At 40.0% G+C, this 19,683-nt stretch overlaps 1 pseudogene across 1 annotated transcript in view; it reads right to left on the bottom strand.

Annotated features, from left to right (window-relative positions):
* LOC308525513 (ras-related protein Rab-11A-like) overlaps window positions 1-18,976 on the bottom strand; it is a 29,078-nt pseudogene extending 10,102 nt beyond the window's left edge. Inside the window, exons 1-2 of the transcript in view lie at window positions 18,899-18,976; window positions 13,033-13,133 (exon numbers count right to left, since the gene is read on the bottom strand). The product of the transcript in view is annotated as a ras-related protein Rab-11A-like (transcript). The remainder of the gene's footprint in view (window positions 1-13,032; window positions 13,134-18,898) is intronic.
* Between the last annotated feature and the right edge of the window lie 707 nt (window positions 18,977-19,683).

Raw genomic sequence — 19,683 nt, 5'->3', positions numbered from 1 at the left:
AACTAAAACCTAACACATGTTAAAACCACATCATACTTACCCAGTTTCTCTATTAATTTCAAATTGGGTACTTATGAAAATAACTTAAAATTGCACTGGGAACCCGAAAAAATAAAACAAAAAGAAGAGGCCAAGACTCAGCTAGCCTTTTTTTCTGTCATCTGCAAACCAAGAAGCAGGCTCTCAACAGACACCAGATCAAGATGCCTTTGTTTTATATTTCTCAGCCTCCCAAGTTGAGAAAAAATTTCTTTTGTCTAAGCCACCCAGTCCATGGTATTCTGTTATAGCTGCCCGAAAGGACTAAGACAAAATATTGGTACCTAGTATGGCCATGATGCCTTGTAGATACAGTCTCAATCTGATCAGCAACCCTAGGAGACAGGCATTACATACACCCGTCTTACAGATGATGAAACTGGCTGAGAAGGGGTTAGTAACTGCTGCCAGCTCACAAAGCTGAAAGTAGACCTAGATCTAAGCCTAGGTCTCATTGGCTTCAAAGTTTATAATTTTTTCGCGGCACAATGCTGCCTTCCTACAGTGTTTTCACAGCAATCCAAATAGATGAGGAAAATGGTTTGAGGTAAAAAAAATATTTGATGGAAATGCATTGTGATATAATGAAACCAAACAAAACACTGGGCCAGGTGATAGAAAATGTGGTTCCCTCTCTGTCATGAACCACCTAACTGCATGCCCTCAGCCCTCCAAATCCAAAGTCAGACTGTAAGTGCTGAAAGATGCATCCTGAAGTTCACTCATCCCTCCCCAATCTCCTCCCCTTGCAGAAGAGAAACCGGAGGCCCAGATGAAGCCACCTGCCTATAGTCACACAAGAGCAGAATTCAGGTTTATCAAACCCATCGAGGGCTCCTTCCACTGGGTCGTGTCTCTCCTCCCTTAGTCTCCTCTTTTATAAAACAAACCTCCAAGACTCAGCGTGTCATCTCAGTCAGTTCAGGCTGTTATAGCAGAATATCATAGACCGACTGGGTGGCTTAAACAACAAACGTTTATTTCTCACAGTTCTGGAGGCCAGAAGTCCAAGATCAAGGCCCCCGCAGATCTGGTGTCTGCTGAGGGAACTCCTCCTTGTCACAGATGGCTCTGTTCTCCTTGTATCCTGACTTGGCTGAGAGAGATCATCACTCGTGTTTCTGCATATAAAAGCACTCATTTCATTCTTGAGGGCTCCACTCTCATGACCGAATTGTCTCCCAAAGACCCCGCTTCCTAATACCTTCACACTGAAGGGTAGGATTTCAATATAAAAATTTTACAGAAACACAAACATTTAGTCCATAGCATGGGTGCTCCACTTTGATGATGGTATGCAAATGTAGAGGATTTTATTATGATTTCTTAGTGCATAACGGTAAAAAGTGAGAGGTCTCAGAGACACTAGAGAGAAAAACCATCCAGCCTCTGAACCTGTGTGGGGTGTGTGTGTGTGTATGAGAGAGAGGGAGAGAAAGAGAGGAGGAGAGGGGGAGGGAAAAGGGGAAGCAGAGGGAGAGGGAGAGGGAGGAGAGAGAGAAAGGAAAAATGCATCCTAGAGAGAAACCTGTTCTTAGAGTTTTCTCAGATTCCAATAATATGCCTGAGTTTCTGTTCCTTAAAACAAAAGCAAAAGCATAAAAGACCTAACCAGAAAATAGAGAAAAATATATTTATCTAACTGAACTCCTTCCAGAGCATCAAGAACACTGGTAGAGTATATATGTGCAGAAACATCCAAATGCTAGTATGCTGAAAAAAGTTACATAATTCACACACACACACACACACACACACACACACACACACACACGAACATTTATGCCCTGGGTCTCAGACTTTTATTCTCACTCCTCAAAAAAAACCAACAAAAAACCGTTACTAAGGTAAAAAGAATAAAAACTGCCAGCGTGTGAGCTTTGGCTCATTGAGCGATGGTGGAACATGTAAAAGGCTTTACGTTATTAATATAAAAAGGCTGAAAACTGCCTTTTCTATATTACATTTGGCTCGGTGAGGCGACGGTGGGACAGCCCTCCTTTCTTTCTCCCTGCATCTGGCACGCTGCGCTTCCTGCAGGTATAGTTTTTGGCCTGGGTCATCAGGGCAGTGTTTGGTTTAGCAGCTGCTGGGCTTTTACTAAAATACCTCTCTACTTGGAGGGAGAAGACCTGCCTATCTGCCTTAAAAGTTAACATATTATACCACAATGGAGCGTAGCTAGGAGACTATGAACAGTATTTTCCAAAATGTTTTCCTTAGCACTCTCGTCCTGGGAGATGCTATGTGACAAAAGGTTCAAGGTCAAATTAGCCTGGGAAGTGCCTCTTAGGGAGTCATTAATGCACACTAACATGTTGAAAGTCTTCTCTGCTGACTCCTCCTCTGTACCAGATTGCTACTCTTGAAGTGCCGCGGGGCTTGGCTTGGGGCCTCAGCTTTTCTGTACACTCTCCCTAGGAGATGTCATCTAGTTCTGTGACTTTAAATGCCATTTATATGCTAATGATTTCCCAATTTATATCTCAAACCTTTCTCCTGAGCTCCAGCCTCATAGATATATAAGATCTGTCTACTTGATAGCACCTCTTACATGTGTAATAGGTACCTTGAACTTCACCTGAATAAAATGATCTCTTGATTTTCCTCACCCCTTCGAGACTTTGCTTCCCTAGTCTCTCCCAGCTCAGTCAATAACACCACCATGTAATTAACTGCTCAAGCCCACAGCTAGACGTCATCACTGTCTTCTCTCTGATCCCCATTTCCCACATTCACCCATCAGGAAGCCCTGTTGCTCTACTTCTCAATACCAGGCTGACGCCATCCTCTTCTGTCTATCACATTGACAACCCCATCATTATCACTCAGATGGACTACTGCAAGAGCCTCCTAACTGGTTTCCACTTGTAATCTTGACCTTTAAATTCCATTCTCTACACAACAGCCAAGGAGATTACTTTTCCTTCTAATTGTAAATTAGATTGTGCCAAGGCTTAAAACCCTTCAAATTGTTTTCCATTGCATCAACAATCAAGTCTTTCTTCTTACTGAGGCCTTTAAGATCATACCTCATCACATGCACTTTCCTCCTCAGTTTCTCAGCTATTTTCTCTTCCTCCAACATGCTAAGCTTTTCCTGCCAGGTCTGAGGATTCCCTGTTCTCCCTGCCACTTGGGTTTCCCCACTTTCAGTTTTCCCCTATAACATTTCCTCTTAAGGTCTTCAGCCCTTACCATTATTTGAAATCTTACTTGTTTGCTTGTTCACTTTTGGGCGGCGGGGGGGGGGGGGGGGGGGGGGCGGGAGGCGGAGGAGGGAACCACACCTAGAAAGTAAATTCTATGAAGGCAGGGCAGGGAACTTAACCATTTTGTTCACTATTCACTGGGGTTTTCTCAGTACCTACAGCAGTTCCTGGAGCATAATGGGTGTTCAATATATATTTGTTAATGACTTGAAAAGGCTTGAGAAATTATACAGTGGAGAGAACTGGGAAACTTAGTTTAACCGAATATTCTTCAAATTTATTTGACCACAGAACCCTACCTACCATTGTAAAGAATATTCATTATCCCAGGGAACATCCGCTATTCTGATTTATGCTGGCTTAATATCAGTATTGAGAGGAGCCAATGTTTGAAAGCCAGTGGATCTTCAATGCCAAAACTTGAAAATCTCTTATAAGCAGGCATTTTGGCAGGTCTTTGGAAGTCTGGGATATTTTTATTGGGAGAATGATAGTTTTAAAAGTTAATTTGTGTTTTTTTCTTTGAAATATGGGTTCAAAACATCAAGGAAGCAGCTCAATATTATAGGACTCAGAAATAGATGAGGTGTTGGAGGTGGGAGAGAAGCAGTCCAGACAGGATATAACAAAATTAAGGGATGTGGTTGAGTAAGGGTAAATGAGGCTGAGGCCCAGGAATGCTTTCCTACTTCCGATGGAATTTTTAGAAGCAGAAACCTGCAGTTGGAAACTTGGCTAATTTTATACCGTGTATGTTTTCTGTAATTAGTTCTTCTCTGTTTTCCCTCATGTTTAGTAAAGCTGTCTTGAAAATACCAGCCTGTCTCAGTTATGCCGAGGGAAAACATTTTTTGTCCACACTGAAGTTTTTAAAGGGGAACCACACAGCCTGGTGTGAGGCATGAACAGGTGCTGTGGTGACAGAGAGAATCTGGAAAACAGAAACCCAAAGTAAAGATGCAGGTCAAGCCACAGAGTCAGGGGGTGTTGTTTGTCCCCTTCCAGCCTAGAGATACTCTTTCAAGAGTCTGATTTGGTTCAGTTCTTTTTAAACTTTGGAATGGTTTGTGCTGTGTCTTAATTAGACAAAGCTAATTCTTTGTACAAAGTCACACATATACAATATTAAGTATAAAAGACAGTTGATAAGGGAATTGTCTTGTTCAGCAATTTTCAATCAGTGTGCTGCAGGACTTATTTAATCAAGGGCACTGACCTCTTTTCCACTAGGTTGCCAAATGAAAAAAATGACAAGAATCAACACAACAACAGCCATTTGGTGTGAATGAATGACAATTATACCTATTTTGTGTGTGTGTGTGTGTGTGTGTTACATAGGCAATATATACTTTTTTTTTTTTTTTGGTGTGCTGCAGATTTTCAGTCATTAGTTTATGAGTACCATGAGATTTAAAAGAAGATTGAAAATCACTGGTTTAGTTGCATGAAAAGGCCTAAAGGAAATCAGATAAAGAGAACTTGAGAAAGTCCTCAACGATTTATAATGTTTGCAAAGAACATGTGAGAAGTTTTGTGAACATAGCACAGAGTTCTGGTTAGGGCCTCAGAATTTCTCAATTCTAAGATTAGCAGCTGAATTTTGTATTTGGGGGAAGGCCTTTGCTTTTTTCTTGGAGAGACCAATGGGAGAGCATTTTCAGTCATAAAGATGACTGAAAACCAGTTGAATAACCCATATGTAAAGCTTAGGATTAGGAGAGTTGGGTATTTAGTAAGATAAAGGGCTGGCTCTGTGACAGATAGGTTGCAATCCTGAAGGGATACTTATGTTGTTTGTGATTTTTCTTCATTAGGTAGGACCTGGTCCTAGGGAGTGTATGAGGGTTCTCCAGAGAAACAGAACCAATATTGTGTACTTGTGCCTGCGTATGTATGTATGTGTGTTTACACATTTTGCGGAGCTAATGTTCCAGTTCGAGCCTTAAAGCTGGAAGCTGCTGTAGAACTAGGAAGAGCTGCTGTGACAGGTCCAAGGCCATCAGGCAGGAAGAGCTGATGTTCCAGTTTGAGGACTGTCAGGCAGGAGAACTCTGACTCAGGGGAGAATTAGCTATGTTTTCTATTCAGGCCTGAAAATGATTGGGAGGGGCACCCATATTATGGAGGGCAATCTGCTTTACAGAGTCTACTGATTTAAATGTTAATCTCACCCAAAAACACTCTCACAGAAACACTCAGAATAATGGTTGACCAAATATCTGGGCACCCGGTAGCCCAGTCAAATTGAGACATAAAATTAACTGTCACAGGGAGTGAAAGTTGTGTATAACCCTATTTCTATTCAGGGTGGTAAGCAGGCCCCAGAAACATGGTAGCAGATTGGACATAAGGAGGGAGAGAATCAGCTCCTGTACCAGGCATAGCCAATGGATTCCATGACAATGACACTTGAGATTCAGTCTGTTTTTCTTTTCTATTCTGCATTTTCCATGTGTTATCTTTAAGCCTTAGTATTACAGGTTGGATTATGTTGAGTCCTAAAAAAGATATGTTGAGTCCTAACATCTAGTATCTCAGAATGTCACTTTATTTGGAGACAGGGTCTTTACAGAAGTATTCAAGTTAAAATGAGATCATTAGAGTGGGCCCTAATCCAATATGTTTTGTGTCCTTGTAAGAGGGGCAATTTGCACTCAGAGACATACATAAAGGGAAGACCACATTAAGAGACACAGAAAGAATACTGCCATCTACAAGTCAAGGAGAAAAGCCTGAAACAGATTCCTCCCTTGTAGCTCACAGGAAAACCAACCCTGCCAACATCTGAATTTCAGATTTCTAGCTTCCAGAACTTTCAGACAATATTTTGTTGTTTAAGCCACTGAGTTTGTGGTACTTCGTTATGGCAGTCTTAGGATAACACAATAGCATGTGTTAACTATACTTGGGAGAATGAAGGAAGGAGCTGATGCATAGACAGAATATGGAGCTCCAGGGAGAGGGAGAACAGCACATGAAGAGATGTAGAGGCAATTGGGGAAGAAGCCTGGATTGGTGAGCAGTGGCCCAAGGTGAATCTCAAATGAGGTATTGAGGATGACAGTACTTTGTTGTTGTTCTTTTTAAATCTTTACTGTTGAAAGTATTACATATGTTCCCCTTTTCTCTCCATGGACCCCCTCCAGGCCCCCCCCCCCAGGACAATAGTACTTTGTATACAAAATAATGCTAAGAATAATGGTAGATATCGTTATGACTGCTGACAATATCATCACCAAAAAAATTTTACTGGCTACCTACTGGAAAAACTACAGACACAACTAGTTCATAGTGGTCATTCCTGTGTTTGGTCAACTGAGAAACATTAATGCAGTTTATATTAACTTTTAAAATGTTAAACATTAAAAGGTTTGTGTTAACACTGACAATGTTGAAAAGTAAAGGGTATATATTAACTTTGACAATGTTAAATATTAAAAGGATAATCTTTGACTATAACTGTTTTAACAACTGAGGCACAAAGATCTTCATAAAGGATGTATGGGAGCCATAGCGACTACAGCATCAGGCCTCACAAATACATCTCTTTGTCTGACCACACAGCATGTTAGCACACTGTTTCCTGAGGGTCCCCTTCCACTGAAATGTTGTCATAGACATAAAGAGCACCATAAGGCCATATGAGTGGGAAAAAGGAAGGGTAAATGGAAGGAAGAAAGGACGGAAGGGGGAAAGTAGAAAGGGAGGGAAGAAGGGAGAGACATAGAACCTTTTCTTATTAATATGGGATAAAGATGTTGATTCAACATCAATCTGCAAAAGATTAATGCTTCTCTAGTGTCCTGATTTCATGGTTTACTTCTAAAATTTTTGAAGCAGCATCTAATTTGAGAAAATGGAATGAAGATTCCTTAGAGGTCTAAGAACTAGGTAGAAGGGAGAGAAATCTGATGACAGTGTCTTGGCATCTTTAATAGTAAGTAATACTAATACATAACAACAAACTATTCCTTTATTCTTCCATTTTAAAGAATTGCTGTTATTCATTTTCCTTGCTTAGCTTCTTATTAATCATAATGTTTAGGACTATGTGAATGACTTGAATTCTAATACATATCAAATGACTTCCCACGTATCTAAGTTTGGAATCTCTCTCTTTTAATAAACAGAAATTACTCTCCCCCAGAAGAGTGATACAGTAACAATGTCCAGAGAGTCAAAATGGATGTCATCATTCTTCTTCCTTATTGAGGAATGACTTCTGATGCTCCTAGTTCTAGCTACAACTAGGGATGAAAATGATAATGCCTAACAGACAATAGGTTTCCTGGGGTAGGGGGTGGGAGGATGGATTGAATATCCATATATCTTGGGGATCTCAGTGGATGCACAAGAAAAGTACTTGTGGTTTTTAAGAAAATGTTTCATAAATTTTTCTGGCTTGGTCCATATATAGGCTATTCTGTCTTAATGTCTCTAAATATTCTGCAAAAGAGTCTGATATCCACTGTATTCTGAAGTCATTTTTGTAAAGAATGCCTAAATGAAATGAATGGCTGTGGCAATGACTTTGGGAGGGTCTGAACCAGTTCTGACATAATGCATCCTCCAGGAAAATCCCAGGACTTTTGGGGGTGCTTGTTTCTGGTTCCACTGCAAATCATGACAGTCGTGGATAGACTTAATGCACGTGGACATGATTGTGCAGTGTAGTTCCACATCATTAGTGGAAGTCTCTGCCAGGATTCTGCCAACAGTTTCTAGCCAGACATCCATTAGTAAACACTGCAGTCTTAAAATACTGGTTGGCTTCTGTGGCTGGCTTACATGCATAATGGAAACAAGGTCCAAATTTTTTAAAGTATCAACATGGGTAAGCATCAAATGCTATTCTCTAAGAGATGAAGTTAAAAATTTGGAGTATCCAGAGTAGAATTTGGGATAAAGATCTGCTTAATTTCTTTTTATAAACAAATATTTTTATTGACTTCAGAGAGGAAGCGAGAGGGAGATATAGAAACATCAATGATAAGGGAGAATAATTGATCTGCTGCCTCCTGCATGCCCCATATTGAGGATTGAGCCCAAAACTCAGGCAGGTGCCCTGACAAGGAATCAAAAACTGTAACTTCCTGGTTCATAGGTTGATGCTCAATGACTGAACCATGCCGGCCATGCTAATTTCTTTTTTTAAGAAAATTTAAATGTTCTTAATTGAAAACATAAAAATACTTTCTGTTTTGTGATAAATGTCAATTAAGTAGGTAATTCTCTAGTTTTTACTGTGCCTTGCTCAGTTGCCCCTTGACTTTCTTCATGGAAATCAGCATAAATTGAAACATCTTTCTTCAACCCGAGTAGTTGATTAGTCCAAGTGGGTATTTCTAACAAGTTGAGAAGAAGTAGTTGAAATGCACATCCTATATTATAAGAGAGGAATATGCTAATTATCCATTACACCATAATGTCACAACCAATCTACAAGTGGTGGAGAGCTACAGGAGGAAAGGGCAGTGAGCTACAGGAGGGTGGGGCAGTAAGCTATGAGCTGGGAGAGCTACAGGAGGGCGGGCCATTAGGCGAAGGGCTGTAGGAGAGTGCGGCAGTGAGCTATGAGCAGCGGAGAGCTACCAGTGGCGGTGGTAGTAGTGGGTGGCCAGCTGAGGCAAGCGGCAGCGAGCTACTTCTGCACAGATTCGTGCACAGGGCTACTAGTTATAAATAATTGTAGTATTTTACACATTTCTAAAAATAACAGTTCTTTTAGTTAGCATACACTTCACAGTTTTAAAAACATGCCACCCACCCTGTGTTCTCTTTTTTGATTCCTGACAGCCCTGTGAGGTAGAAAGGGAAGGCAACTATCTGCCTTTTACAAGTGAGAGATAGCTCAGAGAGATAAAGAACCTGGTCAAAGTCACAAGACCGCTTACAAGATCAGCCTGAAGGTCATGGGAGTGTTTTCTCAGTATTCCTTGTCGAAGGAAGAGAAACCTCCAGTTAGGTGGGAGGATCCCAACTCTGAAACCTGCACATAAGTCCTTTGATTTCATCTGGCTCAGGGCTCCCCAGGCTTGCTGGAATCCGATAGTGATAACTTATCTAGAATGAAAAGTATTTAACCTTATAAGATTTACTTTCCACATGCAGGTAGTAAGAAATCACAAAAGTTTATCAGAAAACCAATGTGATAAGATGTTTTTAAGGCTATTACATAAACAGGTAGTACTTGATATGGTTACAAAAATAAAGTACATTGCCCTCTTAAATAAGGAACAAGAAACAAACAAGGGTGATAAATTACAGAGATCACCTTAGAAGCAATGACATACTTGGTAGGCACTTGTAAGTAATAAGATAATGAACTGGCTGAGTCTCCTTCCCTGGAAGAACCCTGTGAAACTCCACCTGTTCTCTTTTACAGTCATCACAACAACTCCACTGAGAGTTGCCTACACAGGAATTATCATCCCATTTTATCTGTGATAAAGCTGAGGGTCCAGAGACCAATGGATTGATCCAACATCACATAGTGAGTCATCAGGAGCGACTAATTTCTCCTTGATTATTTGATTGTCACTAGTAAGTGACTTGTCTGAGGTAATTAAAGAAAAACATTTAGAGAATGACAAAATATTTGGAAAGATTGATGGCATGCTTATCAAATACACAGGGGACTAGGCCTGAGGGCTCGTCCTAGCTCTGCCCCTAGTTATGAGATTTCAACAAGTTCCTTAACCAGACAGGACCTCCATATCCTTCTTGAAGAAATGAAATAGTTGAACTAGATTAGGGGTTTTCATACACTCTTCTTCTTTTCCAAGGAAGAAGTACATTGTAATGCTATAAATTTAATTGATAAAAGATGAACTGCATACAATTCCAACCTCCTGCTTGGCTCTCCCTATCTCCTACTAGATTCCCTGGACACAGTGAGAAACCATAGTGTTAGGTAATCTGAAAGCTCCATCCTATTCTGAAAATTCAATGTTTTTATGACTGGAAGCAACTAGCTTTTTTATTTTTTTTATTTTTATTGATTTCAGAGAAGAAGGGAGAGGGAGAGAGAGATTGAAACATTAATAATGAGAGAGATTCATTGATCGGCTGCCTCCTGCAGGCCCCACACTGGGGATCAAGACTATAATCTAGGCATGTGCCCCTTGACAGGAATTGAACCTGGAACCCTTCAGTCTGCAGGCTCTATCCACTGAGCCAAACCGGCTAGGGTGAGAAATATCAATTTTAGAGATAGGAACATCGATCAGTTGCCTCCTAGACATGCCCTGACCAGAGATCAAATCGGAAACTTAGGTATGCGGCCTGACCGGCAATCTTTTGATACATGTGAAGACACTCCAACTAACTGAGCTACCCTGCCAGGGCAGGAGCAACTAGCTTTTTAATCTGCTACCTATTCACACCCCCTGCAACACCTTATAAAAGAGCTCCCGACTTGGAGTCAGGGGAGCTGGGTGTGGTTCCCTGCTCCACCAAGGAATTATCTATGTCATCTTAATCAAGTTGCTTCAGTTCTTTAAGTCTCTGTTTCCTCATCTGTAAAATAAAGACAGTAGCTCTTTCCAGATAAGAGTACTTTGTAAACTGTAAAAGACTGAATACTGTACAGTGCTATTAGCTTTATCTTCCACAGGGAGGTGGCTGTATCCTCAGAATGATATGGAGTATCAACATGGATTGAGCTGCTATTTGGCAAGTTTGCCTAAGAGTAAAAGCAGTACCTATTATTTTGGGTTCATCTTCCCTGTAAGCTGAAGCCAAATCAGCAGTTAGGGTGTGAGATATCAACACAGCAAATGTTTAAACCAGGAGGCATTATTGTTAAGTTTAAAGGGAAGAATTGTCCCCACAATCTGACATAGATGATAAAGACCCAAAATATTCCCCCTCACACAAAGCTATGACCCAATAATAATTACTGTCATTAATGGAGTACTTACTACATGGTAGGCACTGTTTTTACATGAGTTATTTCATTCAATTTTCACAAGAACCCTTTGCAATGGTGTTATCCCTATTATACAGTGAAAAAAACCCAATAGAATAAGGCATTATTCTTACTTTGTAGCTTAGAAAGGCTAATTTGCTCAGGTTCATACAGTTGGCAAGTGGCAGAGCCTTAACTCACAATTCAAAACTCTGAACTGCTCAGCTCTGCATTCCCCCATTCAGTGGTCGGCAAACTGCGGCCCGTGAGCCACATGCGGCTCTTTGGCTTCTTGAGTGTGGCCACGAAGTTTCAATCGCACTGTACGTGTGCACCCACACGTGGTATTTTGTGGAAGAGCCACACTCAAGGGGCTGCAGTTTGCCGACCACTGCCCCAGTTGGAAGAAGTGATTTTCCTCACTCAGCATGAGGGCCAAGAACCTCCAATCCTCTTCATCTTTGTAGTGCCTTAGTCAGCTCCATTTCCCCATTTTTATTTCTTCCGCCATTCAAAAGTGGATCATTTATCTTCATAAAACTCAGAGGTGGAAAGCGCCTATTAGTCATTAATGTCCCCTCTGTCTCCCGCTTGCCCTCTATAGCATGTTTTCTGTGTGGGCGTTAGGGAATGGAGCCACATCTCTTCCCTTGGGGAGTTAGTCCTATAACTAATTCATCTCTGTCAGGAAGATTTTCCTCTTACACTTATCCTCCTCTTCCGTTTTGCATTTTACCTATTTCTCTCTGTGGGCTGCACACATCAGCTCCTCGGAATACACCACTAAAGCCGCCAAGGCTCTCAGCAGCGATGTTGCTGAGCTGCCTCTTCCCTTCACAGGATGGCCAGAGTCGCTTTTTCATTAGCGCCTGGCGGATGCTTAGATTAGCAGACAGAGGTAGAGGTGAGCTGCAGGGGAATGCTGGGAAAGAAAGTGAGGAGGGAGAGATTCAGCGAACACCAGGCATGAAACCTGCTTAGTCAGCAAACCTTGGACCCAGTTGGGCTTGGACACCTCACTAAGGTCGCCCCTCCATGGCAGCAGAAGCATTTATTGTCCAGCTAGGCATAATTCCATTAGGAAGCTATGCCAGGCCCCAAACTTAGTGCCAGGAATCACAGACATAAATGGTGTATATCATCACCAGGAAGACAGTGTGCAGTGGAAAGCTTGTCAGCTTTGGAATTTGAAAAAATCTAGTTTAAGCAATTGCTCTACTTTTATTTTTTAAGAATTAGTTTCTTTTAAAAAATTTTTTTTATTGATTTCAGAGAGGAAAGGAGAAGGAGAGAGAGGTAGAAACATCAATGATGAGAGAGAATCATTGATCGGCTGCCTCCTGCAGGTTCCACACTGAGGATCGAGCCTGCCGGACACGTGCCCTGACTGGGAATCGAACTGTGACCTCCTGGTTCATAGGTCGATGCTCAACCACTGAGCCATGCTGGCTGGGCAAGAATTAGTTTCTTTTAAAAAAAAGTTTATTGATTTTTAGAGAGTGAAGAGAGCACATGCCCCCTATTGGGGATCCAGCCAGCAACTTAGGCATGTTCCCTGACCAGGAATTGACCTGGCAACCTTTTGGTGCACAGGATGTTGCCCAACCAACTGAGCCACACAGGCTAGGGCCATTGCTATACTTTTTACACAGCTATGTGGCTTTGACAAATCATTTAGCCCACTGATCTTCAGTTTACTCATTTGTAAAATGGGGAAACAATACCTATGTGAATTGTTTCTATAAGGATTATAGACAATGGCCTGACACATAGTAGGCACCTAATCAATGAGAGATCTTATTTTTCAAAGCCCTAATTCTAAACCACTTGCCCTAACCACTTCCTCGTATTTTCATAACCAATTGTCCTTGCCTCTTATTCTTCCATTTTAATTGTGCTGCGAACCAGCCTAGGGCATTCTGATATTCTGGTTTCATCTCCAGCATCAGAAATTCCACACAGTTCACCACTGCCTAGAAAGCAGAAAGCAGATATTAGCTGTCAGAACCGAATCAACATTGCTTTTCAATTTTCACTTTGATAGGAACCTCACCATTGATGTGCTGAAATGAATAAAGATACTATTTGCCACATTTCTTATAAGCTCTATATGTTGACAATTTCTCAGTTATATCAAAGAACCATTCCATGTGCACAGGTATTAATATGCAAACAATTTGAACAAAATATTTCATTAAAACATTCTTTCTAAATGAATTCATGTGACCATTCTCAGCCAAAAGGAAAGTACTGCTCTCTTAGGTGAATGAAATCTACTCAATTAACAAATATTTATTGAGAGTCTACAATGTACGAAAGATCTTGTAAGTACCTGTTGCCATGGCAGACATAGGGTCATTGAAACAAATATCCCCTCATGGAGTTTACACTGTAGTGGGAAACACAAAATAAACAAACTCATAAATAAAGAAAATTAATTTGAGATAATGATGCTTGCAACAAAGAAAACAAAGTGATATAATAGTGACTAGGCTATTATATGTAGATTTTTTTTTACCTTAATTAAAAAACCAAAGTAAGAGATGCATATAGTTAAAAAATTCAAATTCCGAAATAAATCTAATGAATAGTGAGAGGAGAGGTGGGAAGGCTTCTCTGAGGAGCTAGTAACTGAGCTGAGACCCGAATTATGAGAAGGAGATAGCTATAAGAAGGCCTGGGGAAAAGCATATCAATCAGAGGGAACAGCAACCCAAGGCACTGAGTATAGAGGAGTTGGTGTACAGGTTCATGAGACAACAGGAAAAGGACACTGTATTTAAGGTGAATTGAACAAAGGGCTGATAGGTAGGAGTTGATACTGTAGAGGTAGGCATGGCCAGATCATGTAGGATCTTATAGGATATTGTAAGACTACTGGCTATATTGTAGTTATAGGGGGAAGCCTTAGATGGGGTTGAAATAAGAAGGAAGAGATATGGACTGATTTGTGTTTTTACAGGATGATTCTATCTTCTGGCTACAGGATGGAGTATAGAAGAACAAGAGTGAAAACAGTTAGAAAGCTTTTATAGTAGTCCAGATGAGCAAGGATGGTGGCTTGGAGTAGGATAGTAATAGTAATGATAGTAAAATTCAGGATTTGCCTCGGAAAATTGTGTTCATGATTTCTTTTTTTAAAAATATATTTTTATTGATTTCAGAGAGGAAGGGAGAGGGAGAGAGAGATGGAAACATCAATGCTGAGAGAATCTTTGAACGGCTGCCTCCTGCATGCCCTGTACTGGGGATCAAGCTCAAAACCTGGGCATGTGCCCTTGACCAGAATCGAACCTGGGACCCTTCAGTCCACTGGCCGACGCTCTATCCACTGAGCCAAACTGGCTAGGGCCAAAATTTCTAAAATTTGTTGATAAATTGGATTTGAGGAGTGAGGTAAAGCAGAAACTAGAATGAGTCCTATATTTGGACTTGAACTCCTGTGCATATGGTGGTACCATTTACTGAGACAGGCAAGACGAGGTAGAACACGTTGTAGGGATTTGGTTTTCATTTGGTTTTAAGTATGATGGACCTATGACACAGTCACATGGAGATGTCTAAAAGGCAAACTTGTTTGTCTATTACAGGATGCTTCCATTATCCTCTCACAGTGGCTAGCTTAGAGATCTACAAGAAAAAGGGGCAGGCACCAGTGCCAGTCCCAGATGCGTTTGTAATCAATTTACAGTTTTTCCTAAGAGTTCATTTAGGGCCTCAGGGACCCTTCTGGGTATTCCTTGGACACCTAATCTACATTCTAAAATGTGTCTGAATAGCTGTGGTTGGTAGAGGAAGTTTTCCAGAATGGAGTTATAATTGACCACCAAAACATTTCCAAGTACATTTTTCATTTGGCACATAGATAAAATATGGCATGGCATGAAGATATAGTATAATCTAGTTGGAAATGTTTCTTAGATATAGACATACTAAAGAGAAAAGGTTTTATTTTTCTTCCCCTTCAGATTCTGGTTCATAGATTTATAGCTTTTAGAATTGGGAGGATCTCAAAGAACAATGAAACCTTTGATCTCAGGCATGCAAGGCATCCAGGCTGCGAACACCTAGAAAAATCACACTTTCTAATATGGAGTTCTCAGCTTTTGAGTACAGGGCCTTTTTAAGATTCTTAACTTACAGATTCAGGTCTTCAAACCTGTTTTTAGTTAAAACATTAAGTGTAAATGAAATAAATTCAATATACACAAAACATTAAAATAATGATCAGTAGGATGCTTCCTCATATGCAAACTGTGCTTTGGAAGTCAAAACTACTCTCCCTATTTAAATATCTCCCCTGTGATATTATTTAGCTTTTCTAACACAAAGCTCTTAGATTAATTTCTAGCCTATCATCTATAATAATAAAAGTGTAATATGCTAATTAGACTGGACAGCCGAACGACCTCCCAGACAAAGCTAGGGCTGCGAGGGCCGAGGCAAGCCACCGAAGCTGCTAGGGTTGAGCTCCTTGCACGAATTTTGTGCACTGGGCTGCTAGTATCTACATAAGAAGGACATGGTTTTTGATGCTGCTTTGTAGCCTGGCCCTGTCAGTCTATCAGATTTCTTTATAATGGCCTTCTCATTATACAGACTCATTTCTTTAACTGTCCTCTTACTGGTTGATGGGTCTAATACCTCTTTGGAAGCTCCCCTGAGTTAAGTTTATTACCAAACTGTGGTCTCTCCTAAGCTATAAATTCCCCCCACCCCTTCCCCACACCCACACTAGTCTATTTCCAGGATCACCTCTCCTAACTGTGAATCAGAAATATTATGACATATTGATACAAGGAAAACAAGGAAGTAGGATTATTCTGAAAGCCAAGGAAGCAGCCACATCCTAAAACAAACTGAAAAATAATCACTATTGTCTACATTTGGACCAACACCACAAATTAAAAGCAAGGGAACATTCATTTCAACAAAAACTTGCTGACATATTCCACCCTTTCCTGTCATGGCCTATCCCATTTCTGCACCAAAGGCCTGAAGGTTGTGTTTGCTGGGCTTTTCCAGGGAACATTAGAGCTTGCACAAAAATTAGTTCAACTCAGCTTGTGTTCTCTAAAAAAGCTAGTTCAACTCAGGTCAATTATTCTTACATTTGTATAAGACAACCTGATTCTTACAACTAGGCCTGCTTATCATGAGTTTTTGAAGAATCTCCCTTCCCAGCATATTTAATGCAGAACAAAGGTTGGAGGTACAGACTGTGCATTTCTTTTGTCTTGCTTCCTTCAGTCAGAATTAAGAGTTGCACCCATCAAAAGAATGCTCTCCTTATAGTTTAAATTGCCAACTTCAGAGCAACAATTCACCAGATCCCCTCAAATATTGTGATATACTAGTATTTACTCTTTCCTCTACTTCCTCAACCAAAAGGGTCTCTATATTTTCTATCAAAATAACATTAATATAGAAATCCACTATAATCTTCCATCTGTTTTACGATCATCTATTCCTTTTGGTCTTCCCCTGGGACTTCTACATGATTCTTTTGAACAATTATACATCTCAACTAGAAAATTTAAAGACAGATTTAACTTTTAAACTTGCTGTATATGTCAATAATAGCTTGAAAAACTGAAGTGTACTTGCTAAAATTCTCTCCCCCCGCCCTCCCCCTTTCCTTTTCTGACACACAGGATTTGGCAATGTGCAGAAGCAATTAGAGACTGACTGGCAGAGCCTTTGGAGACAGGTGGACCTGGTTTTGTGGTATTGTTCCAGTTATTCAACCTTTCAGAGTTTGATTCCTGGAAAGGGTAACACACTCTCTATTTTATGGAATCTTGCGAAGACCAAAAGAGGTGTGGAAAGCCTTGAGCCCAGTGCCTGACAGACTGATTGTACAAGTAAAGTTAGTACCTTCCAAGTTCCTCTGGGGTACAGGAATTGGGTACTGTTCACAGAAAATCCTGTTTCCTAAATTTCTCTAGTAATAAGAATTTCATATGGCATTGGTGAAAAAGACAGTTTCCCTGGTCTCATCCCAGGTCTGATAAATCAAAAACTCCAAGGCTTGGAAGCTAAGAGATTGTATTTTTAATCAACATTCCTTGTGATTTGTATAATCAGAAAAGCTATAGAAGCACTGATAAAGACTCAATATCTGTTATATTCTGTAATTACAAGCAAAATTCAAAATAAGTTAATATTGTTTTAGTAGTTTGATTTTTTTAAATGTGTGGAGCTTCATTAGGCTCCTACTTAAATTATACAGCTGAGTGTTTTAACTGAAACTTACAGCATATATTTCAACTTTTAGTTCATTTTTTTCTCTGTAGGCTCTACAAAGCAGCCAAACTTCATTCTCAATAGTGAAAATGATACTGCTTCTGGCTTTAACTGATTTTCTTTTTTATTATTTACACGTTGGTGTAGAATCTTCCCAACTTGCTTTTATGCATCTATACATTTTCCCATAAAAGTGAGTGTATACTTATATTGTGCTGTGATTGACTATCAGTATAGTATCTTTTTATAAAGATGCTCATTTTTGAATGAAAAGGTGGCTGATGAGGGCAAGGAGTAGAGATGGGTGCAATGTCTGCAGAGAGACAACATCTGATTAGGGACTTGGAATATTTCTTCAATTTCATAAATAAGATGTCTCTGCTGTCCACCTTGGTTTAAATCTATTCTAAGGTATAGATCATATCCTTTACATTGGTATTTCTCAGACTTTAGAATACTTCATAATTATTTGGAAGTTTGTTTTAAAAATGTAGAAAATCCCCAGCCCAACCCTCAAAGGTTCTGATCTGTTAGGTAACAGGCATTTGTCAGTTTTGACTAGCCAGCATTTAACTCTACTTCCCATTTTCATTTTCATTTTCCGTTAGAGGAATCTACCTCTGTGTCCAATGTTAGGAAGAGTAATCTAACATCTGAAAGCTCTTTTTCAGAACTTTCCATCTAAGCAGAGATGCAATGATAAAGTTAGAACTGGGGATAGTTATAGTGTCATTCCTGTACATGTTTTTGTGGTTTTACTAAAGCTTCCTTGTTTCTAATCTCTGGTCAATTCTGAGAACCCCTGATATCCTTCCAGACAGTGCCTTCTTTGTCTAAGGAAGGCCAAATTGTTTTCTGTTACTTGCAACAGGAATTATAACCACTATGGGAGACGTATGCTATGAGATATAAGAACATATGTTTTCAGCAAGTTCTCCAGGTGATTAAGATGCGGGTGGGTCCTCACACTACACGTTGAGAAATTATTCTGCTTAGCATATGATATCATGGCATTCATGTAGAAGGCACTCAATAAATGCTTGCCGATAAATGGATGGATAGGTGATAGATTCCTTATAGAGTAGCCTGACCTCAGTCTACTAATGCCAGACTTTTGTCAAGTAAATGTAAGATGCTGAGGTTGTTCCCTAAAGTTTTCTTGTTAGGTGTATGTGCTGTTAAAAACTATAAATTTTAAAGCACTTTAGAAAAGTCACAAGTAGGAAGGAATTGATAAGAAAGAATTCATGTTAGAATCTTTCCAATAATGAAGACATGAAATTTTATAGGCATGGCCATAGGTTTTTGTTTGGCTTTTTTGTTTTCTTTATTAAATGATGGCAAAATATTTGAAATCTTGTATATTTCATCAGTATTTTATATGCCAAAGAAAAATAATAAACCCATAAAATAGCTAATGAAAATCACCTTTTCTTGCTTAAGTAGGTTGGAAAATATGCCAGTAACTAATGGAATTTTTCATGATTTCGACCTTGACGGTGATATCTTCAAAAATTGGAGCAAAGACCATGCTATGATTGGTTTTCTTTTGTAGGACCTTCCCATTCATGGTTTCATCAGTGTTCTAAGAAGTATTTATAGGAATCAGTGATAGATCTTTGTAAGAGTTTTCTTTCCTGTAAGGATAAAGTCCTTTTTATTATTGATACGTCCTCAAGAAATGTGGATAAGTACTTGTGCACCCCAAGGACCTAGGCTTAGATGCCATTAATAATCTTTGGAGCAGTTTGGCTCCAGTACTAATTTCTCAAGATTTTCAGTTTGAGAGGCAGTATGACACTGGCTAAGAACTTGGGCACAGAATGTGAGTCCTGGTTCTGTATCCATCTAGCTACACTTGTGGTTTTATTTGTCATCTTCTCACTCTACTTGGATAGGGGTCATGCTTTATTTGCCTTGGTTTTTTTTTTTTCATATTCCGTCTTTATTAGATAGGCTAAGAGTATTACATATGTATCCTCCCCCCCACCACCACCCCCCCTCCCCTAACTGCTTAACATTCCCCCGGCCTCCCCTACCTCCCAGTGTCTTATGTCCATTGGTTATGCTTATATGCATGCATACAAGTCCTTCGGTTGACCTCTTACTCCCTCCTCCCGTCTCCCAACCCTCCCGGCCTTCCCGCTGTAGTTTGACAGTCTGTTCAATGCTGCTCTGCCTCTGTATCTATTTTTTGTTCATCAGTTTATAATGGTCTTTATTATCCATAAATGAGTGAGATCATGTGGTATTTTTCTTTCATTGACTGGCTTATTT

This window comes from Myotis nattereri (genome assembly GCF_964212035.1).
Source record: "Myotis nattereri genome assembly, chromosome: 9".
Lineage (NCBI taxonomy): Eukaryota > Metazoa > Chordata > Mammalia > Chiroptera > Vespertilionidae > Myotis > Myotis nattereri.
This window is presented reverse-complemented; position numbering and strand designations above follow the sequence as displayed.